The 19,472-nt window shown below is 48.1% G+C and overlaps 1 protein-coding gene across 2 annotated transcripts in view; it reads left to right on the top strand.

The window, feature by feature from the left end:
* The window catches only part of NUP133 (nucleoporin 133), an 899,557-nt gene that overhangs the window by 62,702 nt on the left and 817,383 nt on the right, over nucleotides 1–19,472 (top strand). The gene's annotated exons all lie outside the window — the stretch shown is intronic.

Raw genomic sequence — 19,472 nt, 5'->3', positions numbered from 1 at the left:
TAATTTAGAGTGGACAAAATGTGGGAAGTGAGTACACTTAAATTAAAAATAAGCTTTACCTCTTCATGTCTAACACCTTTTGGATGTAAAGGATACACAAGTCCATTTAGGGACAAATCATGACTTTATGAAGGCTTAAGCTGGACCCTTTGTAGCATAATCCTCTATCACCCTGAGCTCCTGGCTGGGAGGTGGCTGTGATTTACATGTGAATCTGATTGGAAGAGATAAGGAGTGGGAGTCAATACCCTGAAGATTTAACCCTTTGTAGAGTTATATTAAAGTGCAGCTGCTGGTTTATAATCTGACCAGCCAATATCTCTGGTGAGTCATAGTGTGGAGTGGTGACAGATGACACTGGATGTGTCATTCACATCCGAAGATGATTTCTTACATGGTAATGGTCATTTGATTTCTTGAAACAATTCTTTGGATTTTTTTGAATGGACTCTATCAAAATGCACAAACAGGTCAGGACTGCACACACCCAGTATGCAACTTCATTCTTCAGGTGCAAAGCAGGTAGTAGAGATCACCCAGACTCCAGTATTTAGAAAAACAAAATGGATCCCATATGCAGTACCTTGTATATTTATTGAGAGTAAAAAAAACTCAAAGACCTCAAAATAACAAAAAATAACTACTTTTCGGATCCATTAAGATCCTTCAGGTATAGCAAGCATGGAAATCAGATTCTAATCACATTCATTATATAGCAACTTCTCTCATCAAGTGGAAATTTGCATCACCTGGTTAGTCTTCACTCAAAGTAAAATAGAGACTAATATTCAGGAGATGCAATATAACGGCGTTACTGGTTATCCATATACACATCTGAAAAAAAAGAAACAAAGCTTTTCTAAGATTAATTTAATATTTACAAAAAGAGCTGTAAATCATCCTTATTCAAACCTCTAGGATAAATAGTATCAAGTCTGAAATCAAATTTACTTTCCTCTGTTTTACCTTTAACTCCCTATTTCCCTCGCTCTTCAGTTGTGGAATGTGATCAATTACCATAAATCTTAGCTGAGCTACATTGTAACCACACTGTGTCTAAAAGTCTTAGCAACTGGTAATTCAGACTGTGGGAAACGAATAGGACTATGTTGTTGAGATATCCTGTCCTTGATTTTTGGGGTGGTCTCCCCCACATAATATAACCCACATGGGCATTTTTTTTTTTCCAGAAAAAATAAACCTTTGAGGGTAAACAGACCATTGTACAATCATCACACAACCATACAATTATTCACAGCTTATACATTGGTACAATGAGAGAAATACAGAAAAAGAAATCTCCACACACTTCACGGATAGAATAACTGTAATGTGCAATAATAAATAACCAAACTTCAGGGTAAATAAACTATGTACTAGGCCAACTGGGGAGGAGCCAGGGATGGGTCGTCCAACCATGGTTGCCATAGGGAGTAAAATTTCTTGTGAGCATTCAGATATTGATACGCCAATTTTTTTTCTGATTAACGAAGCATTAACTTGTGCAATCCATTGATCTGCGCCTGGTACACAGGATGAGATCCACTATCTAGTGATAAGCTTGCGAGCAATATAGAGCAAACGTAGGATAGCCACATGTGCGTTCGGGATTAGTCTCCACCTGCAGTGCCCCAAGCAGACAGACAACAGGATCTCTCAGTTGAAAATTATACACTCTAGGGATTGTGTTGATCACCACTGAACAAAAACGAAACAATTTGGGACACCTCCTCCATAGCATGTGTATGAGTGTGCCCTGCTCTCTCACACTTTGGGCACAACGGGGTGGGTCTGCGGCCCCTGCGAAACGGCTGTACCGGGGTTCTATAAGCTCTATGAAAAAAACAAATGTGATACCCTCTGCGAGGCTGACACCAATACCATTGGCATCGATGAAAGGCACAATTCCCAGGTCTCCCCATCAATAGGGCCCAGATCACCCTCCCATCCTGCGCGTGCTGACAGATTAGCCGGGTCCTGTATAGAACAGAATAGCGTAAATATTAGAGATCATACCCTTTTTGTCAGAGGCCTGAAAGACTTCCCTCAGCAGTCTATGATCAGTCAGTCTTAGAGTAGAAGTCCTGGCCTGGGAGGAAATGGTGTGTCATGGTTGCAAGTATTTGAAAAAGCACTGTCTGGGAATGTCAAATTCCTGCTGCAGGTCCTGGAAAGACCTGAAAACATTAGCCCTAAACAATTGTCATGAAGTAGATGCCTAGCGACTCCCATACACCCGCTCCCTCCAGTTTGAGCAACTCCCGATAATTGGAGTTGTGCCAAATAGGAGTCCTAGAGAAGAAGCCCCTCACCTGTAACATCCCTTTGACATGACGCCACAACAATTTAAGAAGAGTAAACGTCAGCAGTCCAGCCGGAACATGTGTAAACCCTGCCTCCAGATGAACAAACGCTGGATGAGGGGAATCCGGCGGGGGCCAAAAAGGCCCTAATGCGGTCAGACAGGTCTGCGACCTCCCACCCTCCCATGTGTTAAAGTTGAGGCCAGGAAATATACTCAAGGTTTAGACATTGCCAGTCCACAACTATCCTTTCCCAGCTGGGAGGGTAGAGAGCTTAATTCTAGCCACCTTTTTACACCAGATCAGTTCTTGGAACTGCGACACTATCCGAAGGAACCACCTCCTAGGTATCCAAATAGGGGCGTTATGAAGGATGTACAGGAGTTGGGGCGCCCACACCATCTTAATCAAATTGACTCTTTCAGCAACTGATAAGGGGAGTCTGCACTGAGTCGTGCATTTTAGGTGGAATTTTTGCAACCGAGGCACTAGATTCAGTTCACGATATCTAGCATGGTTAGGGGATACACTAATCCCCAAATAATTAAACGTGTCTACTACCTGCACCGACGATGCACAATCAGGTAGTGAGGCAGGCAGGGGGTCTATAGGCATAAGGACTGACTTGTCCAAGTCTATAGAGAACTCCGGGAGGGAGCCAAAAAAATCTGAGACATAACTGCCTGTAGTGAACCCTCAGTATCACCCAGGTTAAGTAGAGTGTCATCCGCATATAGAGATATTACATCAGTGTGGGGGCCCCGTCTGAAGCCAACTATCCCAGGGGAGGCGTGGATACGTGCCGCTAAGGGCTCTAAGGCCATGGCAAAGAGCAGGGGAGAAAGAAGACATCCCTGTATAGTGCCCCTGTGTAGAGAGAAGGGTTCAGGCAGTTCCCCATTGAATTGCAATCTGGCTGTTGGATTTGCATATAGCACCTTTACCCAGGAAAGAGGAGTCCCCTATCCTAAAGCTGCGTAACACCGCCCACAGATAGGGCCATTCCACACTGTCAAATGCCTTGGCGGCATCCAGTGAACTTGAAGATTTAAATACAGGTGTCTAAGGCTCAGTGCGGTAGAGCGAGCCAGAATAGATCCCAATTGGTCTCTATGTATAACCGTCGATAACCGGGAAGCTAGTATTTCAGCCAAAAGTTTTAACATCTGTTAGTAGGGATATGGGTAGTTAAGAGTCAGCCATCGATGGGTCCTTGTCGGGTTTCAACAGGACAATAGCCTCCAACATAAAGGCGGGTAACGTCCCAGTTTGAAACGCAGCATTATATACCTGAAGGAGAATGGGTACAAGTTGCTCAGCCTAACGCCCGTAAACCTCAGACGGGATGCCGTCCGCCCCCGGTTATTTACCACGTTGAGCAGATTTCAGAGCCATGAGGATATCATCTTCCGTTAAAGGGGCGTTCAGCATATCCACATCTGAGGCAGACAGGCTAGGCAGGTTGCATTCATATAAAAAGATCTCGACCTCGTGAAGGTCAGCAGAGACCTTGGAGGTATACAGGTCGGAAAGTCACACACCCTCCCCACATCTGACGTGTTATGCCATTGTACTCTGAGGGGGGGGGGGGGGGGTCCCTAAGCATAGGTATAAAGGCCTCCGGTTGCTGTGCGTGGACCAACCTGGCCAGCATGTGTCCCATACTCTCTCCCTCAAAGTACCTCTGTTGCAAAAAGAATTGTTTTCCGCCAGTTGGACGGACACTGTTTTAGAGAGACTCTGAGTGGCCAACCAGGATCACCTCGTGATATCATTCGGGTCATGAATGTAGGCTCCCTCCGCTCCCGGCGCTTCCGCGAACACCGTATTTTCCCAAGACTTAGTGGCAGTTTTAATACCATTAATAATGCGAATGAACTGACCTCTTAAATAAGCCTTAGCAGCATCCCACACCACTCCAAGCTCAGCAGAGTCTAAAGCTGGATACACACTATCCAACTTTTGCTGATAGATTTCCTTCAGATTTACCTTTTCTATATAGTGCAAGGGCCTGCCTGATTGCATACAAATTGAAAGTGTTTAGGTTTGACCTCCATATTATATGGTTTTGGGAAGTCTAAAGGAAAAAAGTCTTCAGAAAATCTTATAGTGCGTATGGCCCATAAGTTTTGTGTAAAAAGGACAAGGGTGGTATGAGATCTGGGCTAAGAAATGGTGTCAACCAGAATGGGTTAAGTTTCCAGAGGGCTCTCCCCTGACTAGCAGGGGGGGCTAGCCGGATCCAGAGCGGCGAGTGGTCAGAGACCAGTCTCAGGCTCGTAATCCGCAGAGATCACCAGAGGCAGGAGGGAGCCATTATCAAAGCCCATAGTGATCCTGGAACAGCCTGAATGGGCCGCCAACATGCATGAGAACTTTCGCACACCCGGATGACCCATCCTCCAGACATCCCTCATTCCGAGCTCTCCCATTAGCCGGCCAAAGGGCGTGAGCCCACCGACCAATGGAGGGTTCTCTGAGCGAGGGGGAAACCTATCACACCGGGCATCCAAAACAGTATTATAATCCCCAAGCATCAGCAGAGGAACATCCGGGAGTCTCGCCATGTGATCAGCAAGGATCTTGAGCACCCCATCAGAGTAAGGAGGCAGAACATACACTGCGATAAGTGCACAAGCCATTCCCGCCACATGACACAGCAAAATAACAAAGCGACCATCAGGGTTGAGCACAGTATTAGCATGTAAATTGAACACCCTGCCTAACCAGAATACAACCCCCCCCCTAGAATAACTGGAATACATTGTGACATTGATGACTAAACACACTAGGTGCCAGTTTAGGCACAGGGTCCGGAGGCAGATGAGTCTCTTGTAGGCAGATGACATCCGCCTTCAGTCTCTTGACATTCCGAAGTACAGCAGTCCTCTTGACCGGGTTGTTGAGGCCACGGACATTCCATGACAGTATACAACCTAGGGCTGAACGATATTCAAGGTTTACATCGATATCGTGCTGTGACCATGGATGATATTTACATCGCCGGAACATGCAATATAAGGAAGAGAAGTCGGGACTCACAGCCTGACATCCCTCCCCTGACATGTTCAGTCTGCCCTCATCTCACTGAACTGACTCGGTAGGAAACAGTTAATTTGTGAGTCACTGAATAGAAGAGACAGGCCCAGTAATCTGATCCTAGAGTGAGAGTTTAGCCTTGCAAAGCTCCTAGCATAATTACATGCTGGAAACTAAGAAGCCTACAACAGTTCAGAGTACTCACTCCCAGACCAGTTACTAAGTCAAAGACTCGGTTAGAATAACCGAACATTCTAAAAGAATCGTTTGACCGAGTACAGTAAAATCACCACCAGAGCAATACCCCAAATAAATCATGCAGCAGCTGTGCTAAACCAGGTACCGGGGACAGACAAAGGGTTAATTAACCCTTTGTAAATGTTTCTAAAGACTAAACAGGATTTAATTTTTTTTTTTTTTTTTTTAATAAAACCATATCAAATATTTTTAATGACTGCAATTTTTTTTTTTGAACATTAAGTTTTTATTGAAATTTCTCAAGAACAGGGTTATACAGAAAACAGTGCAGATCATAGCAGAGCATTGAGATAACAGTAGCATGGAGTGAGAAGTACAACGATCTATACATCCATGACTAAGCAAACAATAGGGTTTTGCATATTGTACTCATTCCTTAAGTTAGTCTATTTCAGAATAGGGGGGGAAGAGAGAGAGGAGGGAAGGGACAAGGCAAAGAAGGGAGGGGGGGGAGAGAGGGGGGGGAGGAGGAAGGGAGAGAATGAGGGGGGGAAAAGGCGAAGTGGAGGATTGGGATGGATGGGGGAGGGGGGAGAGATGGGGAAGCAAGATAGGAGGGAGATGCGGATAGGAGGGAGGACACGTGTGAGGGGGGGAGTGAGGAAGAAGGGAAAGGCTGGGGGAGGGAAAGAAGAGGAGGGGGAGACAGATAGGGGGGGGGGGAGGAGGGAAGGGGACAGATGGGAGGGAATGGGGAGGAGGCAGGAGAGTGGCGGAAGAGGGTAAGAAGGCAAAAAGGGGGGGGGGGAGAAGGAGATGAAGGGGGGAGGGAGGAGGTGAAGGGAAGGGAACAAGGGGAGGGAAGATGCTAGCAGCTATATTGTTCAAACAGTTACAAGTAGTGCACTTCACACTCTATCAAGCGTTGAGTCTGCAGCAGTATAACAAATGTAGTACTAAAGGGGTCTACGGTAATGAACTAGAATAGGTGGATAGTTCAGGGGGGGGGGGGGGGGGTGGTCAGCTCAAACATATTATAGATATACGTAGACACATATCTCAATGTTTATCTCAATTTTCAGAAATCCAAGAATACCACAACTTCCAGTTTTTATCGTTTTCAGACCCTTTGCCCGCCTTTCGAGCGAGCATTGTCTCATACATTTGATTGGTCTTGACTAAGTCTAAGACTGTAGATACGCTAGGTGTCTCAGCCTCTTTCCATTTACGAGCTATTAAGCCTCTAGCAGCCAAGAGGATATGTGATACTACACACCTACAATCCTTGGGAAATTTGTCTATGCCCACGTTCAGAATGGCTAGTGCTGGGGAAGGTCGGGTGAGAACACCTGTGATATCTGAAATAATGGAAAATAGCTTGTTCCAGAAGCTGGTTAGGTTCCTGCAGGACCAAAATACGTGCTTAAGGTGGGCTACCTCCCCACATTCCCGCCAGCATAGAGGAGAGTGCTCTGGTATGAACTTAGATAGTCGGTAGGGTGTGAGGTACCAACGCAAATTAATTTTCTGAGAGAGTTCCCAGTGATTTACACATGAGGAGACGAATCTGATGGAGTGGAGTGCGATTCACCATTGTTCGTCAGTGAATACCTCTCCCAGATCCGCCTCCCACTTAAGCAAGGGTGCAGTCTTACGAAACACCAGCTTTTGTTGGAGACAATTGTAGAAAATGGACTTGCCCTTCGCCGTCCGCGAGGTGCCCAACAGAAACATCCATCCCGCAGATGGGAGATAAAAATGAGGGGACGGTAGAGAGCGGAGCAAATGGGATATGCTCACGTAGGTGAGGAAATCATTAGGATGAAGGCCATATGTGGTCTGCAGGTGGGAAAACGGCTTTAAGGTGGTGCCGCTGAGCAAGCTGTCAACCATGGAGATACCCCTCGCCATCCAATGTTTAAGAGACACGTGGGGCAAGATTAGTTCCAAGACGTGAAGGGGTATGGGCACTTTTACAAGCAGAGAGTGGTCCAGTGTGGACGAGGCAAACTCCCTCCAAGCCAGGAGAGAAGCCTGAATCGACAACGGCTTGTCCTTCAGTGGTATGGGGCGCCACTTATCGGCCAGAAGCACCGATCGCAGGGAGGAAGAGGCACAAAACTCAGTTTGCATAACACTCCATGTAGTCTCATGTTCGGATGAAACCCAAGCACGTAATTGGGCTAGGTGCGATGCCAAAAAGTAATCCTTGACATCAACCATGCCCATTCCTCCCGCCGACCAATGCCTAACCAAGAGAGCATGCTTACTCCTAGGGCGTTTCCCCCTCCACACCAGACCCTTCAGGGCAGCCTGCAGTTGTGTAAGAAATTTGCGCGGGATGGGGACTACTAACGTTCTAAAGATATAAAGGATTTGTGGTAGGATAAGCATCTTAAATGATGCAAGACGTCCTGACCAAGTGAGTTCATTTTTTGAAATTCGCGCACACTCGGCAGCTATTCTAGTTATTAATGGTGGTAGGTTGGCCTCGACTAATTGAGAAGGTTTCGGGGTTAATTGGATACCTAAATAAGGAATGCTATGTGATTTCCACGTATACGGGTGTTGTGCGGCCAGGGAATTGCATTGCTTCGGTGGTATAGCTATCGGCAAAATAAGCGATTTTGCAAAATTCACCTTATAGTATGACACCAGACTAAATCTTTGCAGTAAGTCGTGAGTTGCGGCCAGGGATCGTACAGGATCCGTTAGAAAGATTATGACATCGTCTGTGAACAAGTTCACTACATGATGTCTGGAGCCTATTCGTAAGCCGCTTATGTTGCCTGAGGATCTAACTGCTTCCGCTAGTGGCTCAGTCAACAAATTAAAAATCGAAGGGGACAACGGACATCCCTGTCTAGTACAATTCGTTATGGAAAAAGGCTGAGACAGCATACTGGAGGTGTAAACCCTAGCAGATGGATTCGAGTACAATGCAAGAATTGCCGAGGTGATGGGGCCCTGAAAGCCGAACTTCAGCAAGACCTGAGACATGTACGCCCAATGCACTCGGTCGAATGCCTTCTCCGCATCAAAGGACAGCAGCAGAGAAGGCATCCGACCAGAGTTTGCTTTTTCAATGAGGCCAATCACCCTTCTTGTTGCATCCGAGGTCTGGCGGCCCCGCACAAACCCAGCCTGGTCCGCTCGGACCAGGTCAGGCAGGACAGGTTGCAGCCTCAGTGCAACAACTTTTGCATACAGTTTCACATCCGTGTTCAGGAGGGAAATTGGCCTGAAATTTGGGGGGGATGTAGGTTCCTTCCCCGGTTTAGGCAATGTCACAATGTAAGCCTGCAACATCTCTTGTGGTAGGGAGGCAGAGGAGACCACATTCTCGAACACCAGCGATAGGTGCAGACTGAGCACTTCACCAAATAATTTGTAATAGAGGTTGGGCAAACCATCGGGGCCTGGTGATTTCCCACTCGGCAACGTACGGATAGCTTTCATAATTTCAAGGGGAGAAATCGGAGCGTTCAGAGCCCGAAGTTGATCGGGAGAGAGGCGGGGTAGGTTAATGGAGGACAGAGTCCGAAATGGACTGATCCGTAGGTTGCGGGGTGGAAAGGTCATCTTTTAAATTATATAAAGAGCTGTAGTAGCTCGCAAAAGAGTTTGCGATTGCCTGAGGGTCCATTATTTTTGCCTTGGTAACCGGATCAAGCAAGTGTGCGATTTTGTTACTAACCCTTTTCACTTTTAAGCGGTTGGCCAACACCTTGCCCGCCTTGTTGCCCTGCGAATAGTGGGAGAGTTTGAAAGCCCTGAAGAGGTTATCTTGATTGGCAATTAATAGTTGTCGGAGATCTAACCTGAGGCGGTAGAGTTTTTGGGCTAGCGGTTGAGAGGGGGAAACCTTATTCAAAGGTTCTAATTTTTTGATCTCGTCCAGAATGTTGTCGATCTGCTGACTCCTCTGCCTCTTAAGCCTAGAACAAAGCTGTATAAGAATACCCCTTATGAAAGCTTTGTGAGCGCACCACACAGTCGCATGGTCCGCCACAGAGCCAGCATTGTCACAAAAATACTTTTAAACATTTAGCGATATATTTGGCATGGTGTGGAGATTCCAAAACTTGGCTGTTGGCTCTCCATAGATACGCAGGACCAGGTGCCCCGGACTCGCGTAACACTACGGAGACCGGGGCGTGGTCCGACCACGTAATAGCGTGTATCTCTGCAGACTCTGTCATCTGGAGCAAACGTTTATCAACCAAAATCATGTCAATGCAATAGTATGAATTATGGCACTGAGAGTGGTAAGAATAGTCCCTTTTGCCCGGGTGTAGACACCTCCATGCATCATACATTTCCGTAGAATGCAGTAAAGGCTGTAAGGCTGGAGGAGCACGCCGGGAGATGAGGTGGTATCAATTTGCGGGTCAGACGTGATGTTAAAGTCCCCGCAGATCACAACAGCCTCGTCTCAGGGAGGAGGCCATACGTAAAATCTTCCTCCAGAAGCGGAGTTGATGTGTATTGGGGGAGTAGGCATTGATCAATGTCAGTGGCATATTATTCACCTCGCAGATAACTATAATATACCTTCCATTGGGATCAGTTTTAAGGTCTATTAATGAAAATGCCACAGAGTCTCTAACCGCAATCAGTACTCCTTTCCGTTTTTGAGAGGCAGATGCCTGGAAGACGTGCGGAAAGTTCTTATGAGCCACAGTAGGGGCGGAAGACTGATGTAGGTGGGTTTCCTGTACACACAAAACATCACTCTGAAGTTTCAACGCCTCAGACCACAGAGATGACCTCTTGGCCGGGTGGTTCAGGCCCCTGACATTAAATGTTATTTTAATGGGCATATATCACTGTGAATGAATGGGACAGAGTACCTGTAGCTAAATGCATCAAACGAACCTCAAAGTGGAGATCCACAGTGGCACAGGAGGACCCAGCTGGGTGACGTCTGTTGGGAGTTTCCAGATGTAGAGACAGTCCAAGTTTCCACATGAGCTGACCACATTGGTGGAGGGTAGGGAGACACTCGCAGGGAGAGAAAACAGAAGGGATAAACAAAGAAACAGTCAATAAAAAAAAGAGAACGGTCTCGAATGCAGCCATGCTGCATAACATTGCGGGGGGGGGGGGGGGGAGAAAGTTCTAGTGGCCTGAGCAGCCGTATGCCCAGGGACATTCAAGTATTGGTAACGTGAGGCAGCGTTCCCTTGGAGGATTTCTTTCCCTTCTTCCCATATGCGACCGTGTGCCACTCTTCCGGGAGAGGGGACACCCTGGTGGACGGTGTGGAGGGATCCGCTCCGGGAGTAGGGAGAATTCCCCATGACTGCAGCAGATCTAGCCCAGCTTGCATAGATGTGATAGTGTGGGCCTTATTGTGGTATGTGACATTCAGTTTAACCGGGATTCCCCACTTATAGACAATAGCATGATTTCTCAACGCCTTAGTGATCGGTTGGAGGTTCCTCCGTTTTTGGAGAGTATGTTGGGATAAGTCAGCAAACAGCTGGATCCTGGCATACTGATCCGGGACAGGAGTCTTTTTGCGGAATTCCGACATCAAACGGTCTTTTATGTGATAAAAATGAATCCGCATGATAACATCCCTTGGTATGTCTTCAGAGATGTGGGAAGGTTTATGGAGGCGGTGTATGCGATCAATCACCAGCTCAGAGGATGGTGCAGATGGCAGGACTGCGCGGATCAGATTCCTGGCGTAACGTTCGAGATCAGCGGGCTGGATAGATTCGGGGACCCCCCAAATTTTGGCGTTGTTACGCCGTGATCTGTCCTCCATATCAGCAATTTTGTTTTTCAGTTTGTCTATCTCTTCCTCATGAGAGTAGTGGAGTCAATTAGTTCGTTGTGGGATGCAGCAAATTCCCCCATTTTGTCCTCCATCTTGTCCATGCGGCCACCCAAGGCCTTGACCTCTCCTTTAAATTTTACACAGGCCATGAAGTCAGCGTGCATGGAGGCCCTTAGGGACATCATCATGTCCCTCAGCTTCACTTCCGAGACCGGCCGGTCACTGACAGGGAAGGAGTCTATGTTAAAAGCAAGCTCTCTGGTGGAATTTAGTGAAGAGACCTCCTCGTGGCTTACCTCCCCAGATGGCGAGTCCTCCATCAGCCGTGGTCTGCTTTTCGCCGGGCTTCCTGTGAGCGGTGTTGATGCAGTGAGAGACCGGGGCTGTCCTGCCTTCTGGCACTGCTGAGGAGTAGGGCTGGGTTGCGCCGGAGAGGTCCCGCTCGAGGAGGCTGGGGAGCTACTGCCGGCACCATCTTGGCTCCTCTGCTGGCTATGGGGCATAAAGAAATGTTGAAGTTGACGGGGTTGCCCGCCGTCCTTCTTCTTCCTAGCCATACCGATGGACGCCGGAGGATGAGGTGAAGCCGATGAGGGCCCTGGTGAGGCAATCGGATGAGTTAGAACGCCGATGTTGCTGGATAGTTGTCCCTGTGTCGGCGGAGCGGCGAGCTCACACGTCCATACAGCTACGCAGCGGCCACGCCCCCCCCCCAATGACTGCAATATTAGAATGGTTTTATTAGAATATCATCTGTGGGTTCATTTTATGTTTATTGTATACACTGCATGGTTGTTGTATTGATTCTTCAGTTCACTTGCTGAGTCTGCAGACAAGCAAGTGAACCGAAGCCCTACATTAACATTAACCCTGTATGGTCAGAAGGCTGCACGTTCCGCGTGCCTCAATATCACAATATATATATAGTTGGGGGGAAAAAATATTGCAATGTAATTTTTATCCAATATCGTGCAGCCCTAATACAGTGTCAGCCATTACCAGTGTAGTAAAGCAATATCCCAGGTGGCACCCAGGCCAAGGTCCCGAACAGAGCCATTCGAGGGAGGTACACACGGCAGTCCATATAAAGGCACGAGAAGCGACAAGCATCCAGTGGTTATGAGCAGTCCAGTGAACAGAAAGGTAAGTCCAATGCCAAATTTGGGAGGCAGGTAAAAGCAGGTGCGCACATCGAGGTGCAGGTCCAGTGGAATAAGGAGACACACAAAAAGGGGAGAGATCAAGGAAGACAAAACTGGGGTGCAAGCGCACAACAGGGTTCCATAGCTTCCAGGGGTAAGGTGAAAGCCACAGAATTGGCGTTTGTCCAACCAGGACACACAGGGGAAAACTGGTGAGGGGACTACAGGTGGCACAACAATCTCCTCAAGAACAGCGGACAGTGTAGAACTGGAAACAGTGAGTGCAGGCAGGGCAGCTCCCGCCTACCGAGGATATAAAGGTGGAAACAGCCGATCCTTAAAAGGGGGACCATCATAGGTAAGGAACCACCAGTGGGTGGGTACAGGAAATTAACTAAGTCCATCAAGGCACCGTGGCGAGGCAGCAGCCCTCAGTGCTCTACCATTAGCATCCAGCCATTGGACAGCAGCCACCGGTTTATCAAAAAACAGGACCTCATCCCTGGCAATCACACGGAGCTTGGAAGGGTAGAGCATAGCATACTGTATGTTCAAGTCCCGGAGTCTTCTGTTCACATCCACAAATTTAGCCCTCTGTTTCTGCACTTCCGCAGAATAGTCAAGGAATAAGGAGACCATGGTGTTGTCAACAGCTAGCTGCCCTTGCATTCCCCTGGCTTTAGGCAAGATGGTATCCGTGTCTTTATAATTAAGGAGTTTAAAGATAAAAGTGCGATTGGGGGGGGGGGGGCACCCGGCGGTAGGGGGGTGCAGTGGCACACGGTGGGCCCTCTCCACCGGGAATACGTGGGTGAAGGAGTCCTGCGTAAATGTTGTCACCAGCCAATGTTCAATAAAGGCAACTGAATTCTTCCCCTCAGCTCTTGTTTGGATGCCAATCGCCCTAACATTACTCCGCCACATCCTATTCTCCAAATCATCCAATCTGACGGCTTGTCGAGCAGACAGGAGAGCGGTGTGTTTAAATTCCCTCTGCAAGGGCGCAATGTCATCTTCAAATGAGCTGACCCGGCCTTCCACCACAGACGTCTTCTCCAGCAAGTTTTGCATGTCATGCATATCTTCATAAGTGATATTGCAAAAGGCCTCGATGGTAAGGTTTGTCTTTTTGCTGATGACACAAAGATATGTAACAGGGTTGATGTTCCTGGAGGGAAACGCCAAATGGAAAAGGATTTAGGAAAACTAGAAGAATGGTCAGAACTCTAGCAACTGAAAATTTAATGTGGATAAGTGCAAGATAATGCACCTGGGGCGTAAAAACCCAAGGGCAGAATATAGAATATTTGACACAGTCCTGACCTCAGTATCTGAGGAAAGGGATTTAGGAGTAATTATTTCAGAAGACTTAAAGGTGGGAAGACAATGTAATAGAGCAACACGAAATGCCAGCAGAATGCTTGGATGTATAGGGAGAGGTATAAGCAGTAGAAAGAGAGAAGTGCTTATGCCGCTGTACAGAACACTGGTGAGACCTCACTTGGAGTATTGTGCACAGTACTGGAGGCCATATCTCCAGAAGGATATAGATACTCTAGAGAGAGTTCAGAGAAGAGCTACTAAACTAGTACATGGATTGCAGGAAAAAAACTTACCAGGAAAGGTTAAAGGACCTTAACATGTATAGCTTGGAAGAAAGAAGAGACAGAGGGGATATGATAGAAACTTTTAAATACATAAAGGGAATCAACTCGGTAAAGGAGGAGAGCATATTTAAAAGAAGAAAAATTACCACAAGAGGACACAGTTTTATATTAGAGGGGCAAAGGTTTAAAAGTAATATGAGGAAGTATTACTTTACTGAGGGAGTAGTGGATGCATGGAATAACCTTCCTGCAGAAGTGGTAGCTACAAATAGTGAAGGAGTTTAAGCATGCATGGGATAGGCATAAGGCTATCCTTCATATAAGATAGGGCCAGGGACTATTCATAGGATTCAGATATATTGGGCAGACTAGATGGGCCAAATGGTTCTTATCTGCCGACACATTCTATGTTTCTATGCCTCATAAACAAAATTTCTCTGTCGCTCATTGACAGACGTAGTCCTCCTTGATTAATATCAACTCTGGTTATACTGCCCTCTACAGGAGTAGGACTAGACAGGAAAGAAAACGTTCTGGCCACACCCTAGGGGCAGTCCCAGAGGGTATATCCTCTCACTTCCTGCTACAGCAAATCCGTTTTTTTCTGTCTAGTTAGGAGTAAGGACCTAGATTCCTTGCTAGGATCTTCGGTCGTGGCAGGATTTTTTTTTAGAAATACTTTTTTTAGACCACTTTTTTTCTCCAGTGTTCCTGTGAGATCTTCAAGCAAGTACGCTGAAACTGGGCGATGGGCTGGATGTTGAGATCCAGTGGTCACCCCAGTTCAGCCTACGAGCGCGTGCAGGCCATAGCTCCGCGCTGGGTCGGCCACGACATAGTCCCACTGGACGGAGACTGACCCTGCGAGTTAAACGTCTCGCCTGGACGCCAATGACCAACAGAGTCACGGCGTCCGTATTGGTTGACAGCCCCCCCACCCCGTTGGAGAGGGGTTCTGTCAGGAGTTGGCGCCCGCCTGGTTCCGGTATGGTGAGTAGAATGTTCCCCCTCTCCCCCTGTCGGGTTTGTTGGGTGGACGCGGGCCCCTCTCTGGGATGGTCGGACACTCAGTTTCTGGGTCTCCCCTCTATCCTATAACAGGTCACAGATCCCCCAATTTGAGTGTGATTTTTGTGAATAGAAACCAGGAGGCTTGGTTTGGAAGCTGACTATCTAAAGTCACTATATGACTGTAAGGGTGACGGAAGTCAGTGGCATACTACTAAAAGGCATTACTATTGAGGTATAGAGGTATCCTACCTGTCTAGTGTGTACACAGGCCGATGCCTATGCCTGAGTTACTGCAGCCACAGATCGCCATCCCTCCAGAAAGCTGGTCACTTCCACAGGCCGCACAGCTTCCCACAGGCCGAGGACACCTCCCGCAGGCCGCTGCTAACTTACAAGCCGCCGCTATCCAATACAGGCCGCCACCATTTTCCTGCAGATCGCACGAGGCCGCCATATTGGCGTGGCCTCGTGTCTCCAGCATGGGGGCGGCCATGTTTGAGGTGACCAAACACCTCGTGGAGTAATTGGGAGGCGCCGAAAGGCGTGTAAAGGGGCAGAGCCGCCTCCTTGGCCCAGGGAAAGCAAGCCAAAGACTTCCTGTCTGTAACAGACAGTGCTGGAAGCAGGTTGATAAGAAACTTCTGTGCATCAGGTGAGCCTTGGGGTCTCTCTCTCTCTCTCTCTCTCTCTCTCTCTCTCTTTCTGAGGGGTCCAAACAGGTAGACTGAGGGGCACTACTGCGCTGGGGGACTAAGTTAAAAAAAAAAAAAAGAAAAGAAAAAAATGTTTTTTTCTTGCAATTAATTTTTTTGTGTTTGCTGGCAATTGTCTTGTTACATGAACCCTGCCACACATGTATCCCCACCTGATCCCCTCAGGGTGGTCGCAGGACCCTCCAGTACCCCACTTGTGATGATGCATTATCAGCAGTTTTGGAGTCTTTGGTATCCCGGGTGGAGGTAGCCTGTCAGGGACGGGGGTCAAGAAGAGCGACCCCCGCCTACCCCTATGTCATCTGATATCTCAGATACGGATTCTGAGCTGGTCATTGCAGTCCCTTTTTCTGGGGTTGTTGTCTCCGGTACGGTCTCCTCAGACAGTAAGGAGGACTCTTCTGCCTCCGCCATAGCACAAGAAGCGTTGGTGGAAGCACTAGTTGTGTCTGTCCGGGAAACCTTAAATCTTGAGGTTACACCGGCAGAGGTAGCTGAGACTCGTATTCCTTTTTTGGTACTAGCAAGCCTACCAAAATGGTGAAGGGTTTCCCTTGCCCAAATAGGGTCGTCCGTAAATGAGCCCTGCTATTTCCAAACGCATGGCTAGGCGCTATCATTTTGAGGAATCCCTCATTACAAAGATGGACGGTACCACCAATAGTGGACTCCCCGATTTCCAGACTAAATAAAGCCACTGTTATCCCGTTGGATTGACAGAATGGGCCCCACCCATCTCTAGGGTGGGGGGGCGACTTCACCGGTTTCCGGATCCAGAGTTTTCCAGAATCCCGGATAAAGGGGTTGGCAAGGTCATATGGTCGGGATACAAGATCGAGTTTCGATCACTTCCACCGGTGCGATTCTTCCCTTCCAATAGTTGACACCCCCGGGTCGCTTAAAAGCTTTGCGGGGGACAGCTTGATACAACAAGCAGTGGTAGTTCCCATTCCTTGGAGGAGTTTTAGTCGAACTTGTTCACAATGCCAAGGAAAAAGGGCTAGGTGCGTCCAATTCTGGTCTTGGAAGAGATGGAGTCCATCCATACAGTGGTGGCCTCCCTGCATCAGGGGGATTTCCTGGCGTCCATAGACATTTAGGATGCCTATCCTTATATCCCCATCTTCGCAGGACATCAGCCTTTTCGTTGCTTTTCCCAAAGATCATCCCTGGTTCCCACCAGGAGACTGAACTACCTGGGCCTAATTTTGGATACATCCTTGGCAAGAGTGTTTCTCCATGCGGAGAAACTCCAGAAGATTCAGTCAATGATTCGGATGTTGCTGTCTGTCAACTGGCTGGGATTGATGGTCGCCTCCTTAGAGGCAGTACCGTTTGCCCAGTCTCATACCCGAATTCTCCAAAGAGGAGATTCTTCTCATATGGAATCGGAATCCCGATTACCTGGACAATCGGATCCGATTGAGTGAGCGGACCCGGGAGGCTCTGGTCTGGTGGCTTCGGTCCCCGATGCTCAGCCAGGGGAAGTCATTTCTTCTGATAAATTCCAGGTTACTGATAAATGTGTTGGAACTGAGAGCGATCAGACTTTGTCTGATTTACTGGACCAAGCAGCTCCAGGGCAGCCCGGTTCGGATCCAATCGGACTATGCCACGGTCATGACTTAGGTCGATCACCAAGGGGCACCAAAAGTGCCCTGGCGGCCATAGAAGTGGCCAACATTCTTATTGGGGGAACAGTTGTTCCAGTTCTCTCCGCGATATTTATCCCGGGGGTGGACAGGCAGATTATTTCAGCCGTCAGATTCTGGATCAAGAGGAATAGTCTCCTTATCCAGAGGTATTTCACCAGCTGTCCCTTCATTGGGGCACCCCGGATATGGATCTGTTGGTAGGTTGGCTCAACAGGGCTCGCACCCGCGATCCTCTAGCGGACACAGCAGATGCGCTGAACGGCCTGTAAAGGCAGTATCAGCTACTATGTCTTCCCCCCTCTCAAATTGCTGCTGAGATTTCTCCGCAGGATAGAGGTGGAGGGAACTCCAGTTATCCTGGAAATTCCGAGCTGGCCTCGTCAAGCCGGATACGCCGACTTGGACAGGCTAGTCGCGGACGCTCCTTGGAGACTTCCTCTCAGGGAGGATCTGCGGTCTCAAGGACCGATCTTCCATCGTGCTTTACAGTCGCTGGTTTTAATGGCCTGGCTAGTGAGACCCAGGTACTGAAGGACCGAGGGTTGTCGGCTTCAGTTATTCCTACTCTAATTAAAGCAAGGAAAGCGACTTCCAGCAAAGTCTATTATCGCACATGGAAGACTTATATCGCGTGGTGTGAATCTTTGGAATTTCCCCCACGTACCTATTCGGTGACCCGAATCTTGGCTTTTCTGCAAAAGGGGGTTGAACAGAAACTATCCTTGAGCACTATCAGGGGTCAGGTTTCAGCATTAACAATCTTCTTTCAGAAGCCTTGGGCTACTCATTCCTTGGTGTCCAGGGGGTGCGGCACTTGGCTCCGCCAGTGCGCGCACCCTTACCGCCCTGGGATCTTAATTTGGTGTTTGTCGGTTCTTCAGAAACCTCCCTTTGAAAATATCAGGGAGATTCCCTTGCTTACATTATCCCAGAAGGTGGCCTCCTTGGTGGCTATCACTTCTGCACGCAGGGTGTCAGAACTGGCTGCATTATCATGCCATTCCCCATATCTAGTGGTTCATAGGGATAAGGTAGTTCATCCGAAGCCATCCTTTCTTCCTAAGGTGGTTTCAGATTTTCATCTGAATGAAGATATTGTGCTACCTTCCTTGTGTCCTAAGCCCAATCATCCTCAGGAATATGCGTTGCATTCCTTGGATGTGGTTCGGGCAATCAGGGTATACCTGAAGACTACGGAATCGTTCCGTAAGACTGATTCACTTTTTGTGATCACGGATGGCCCCAGAAAGGGGTTGCCTGCATCTGCCGCGACTATCTCCAAATGGATTAGACAGACGGTGGTACAGGCTTATTCTATTAAGGGTTGGAATCCTCCGTTCCCTGTTAAGGCGCACTCCACTCGAGCGCTCAGTACTTCCTGTGCCTACCGTCATCAGGCGTCAGTGGTCCAGGTGTGCAAGGCGGCTACCTGGTCGTCGGTTCATACCTTTACAAAATTTTATAAAGTTGATGTGATGGCATCGGCAGATGCCTCATTTGGCTGCAAGGTTTTGCAGGCCGCAATTTGAGGAGACCGGTGGTCTACCTCGAGGGTTTTTTTCCGTTGGAATTTCAGTTGAGTCTCATCGTGTGATTGATGAGCCTTTAAAACTTCTAGTTGGCACCGGTTGAGCCTTCTAGATTGGATTTTGATTTCCATTTTCCCACCCCTCATTTGTGGCACTGCTTTGGGATGTCCCGAGTTGATATTAATCAAGGAGGACTACGTCTGTCAATGAGCGACAGAGAAAAATGGATTTTTGTAAAATCTTACCGTAAAATCCTTTTCTCTTAACCGCCTTAGCGGTATCCCCGAGCATGACTCGGGGTAGGAATTTTCTGCTATTAGCGGTATCCCCGAGTCACGCTCGGGGTCAATGGGCAGAGCGTGCAGACAGTGCAGACAGCGCAGCGGAGCTTCTCTTACCTTATCCTGGCGATCCAGCGATGAGCTCTCATTGCTGTGACCGCCAGTGAGATCTCCGCCGCTCGTCTGTCGGTAGGAGGACTTCCTGG

This window comes from Pelophylax lessonae (genome assembly GCF_965119305.1).
Source record: "Pelophylax lessonae genome assembly, chromosome: 3".
Classification (NCBI taxonomy): Eukaryota; Metazoa; Chordata; class Amphibia; order Anura; family Ranidae; genus Pelophylax; species Pelophylax lessonae.
This window is presented reverse-complemented; position numbering and strand designations above follow the sequence as displayed.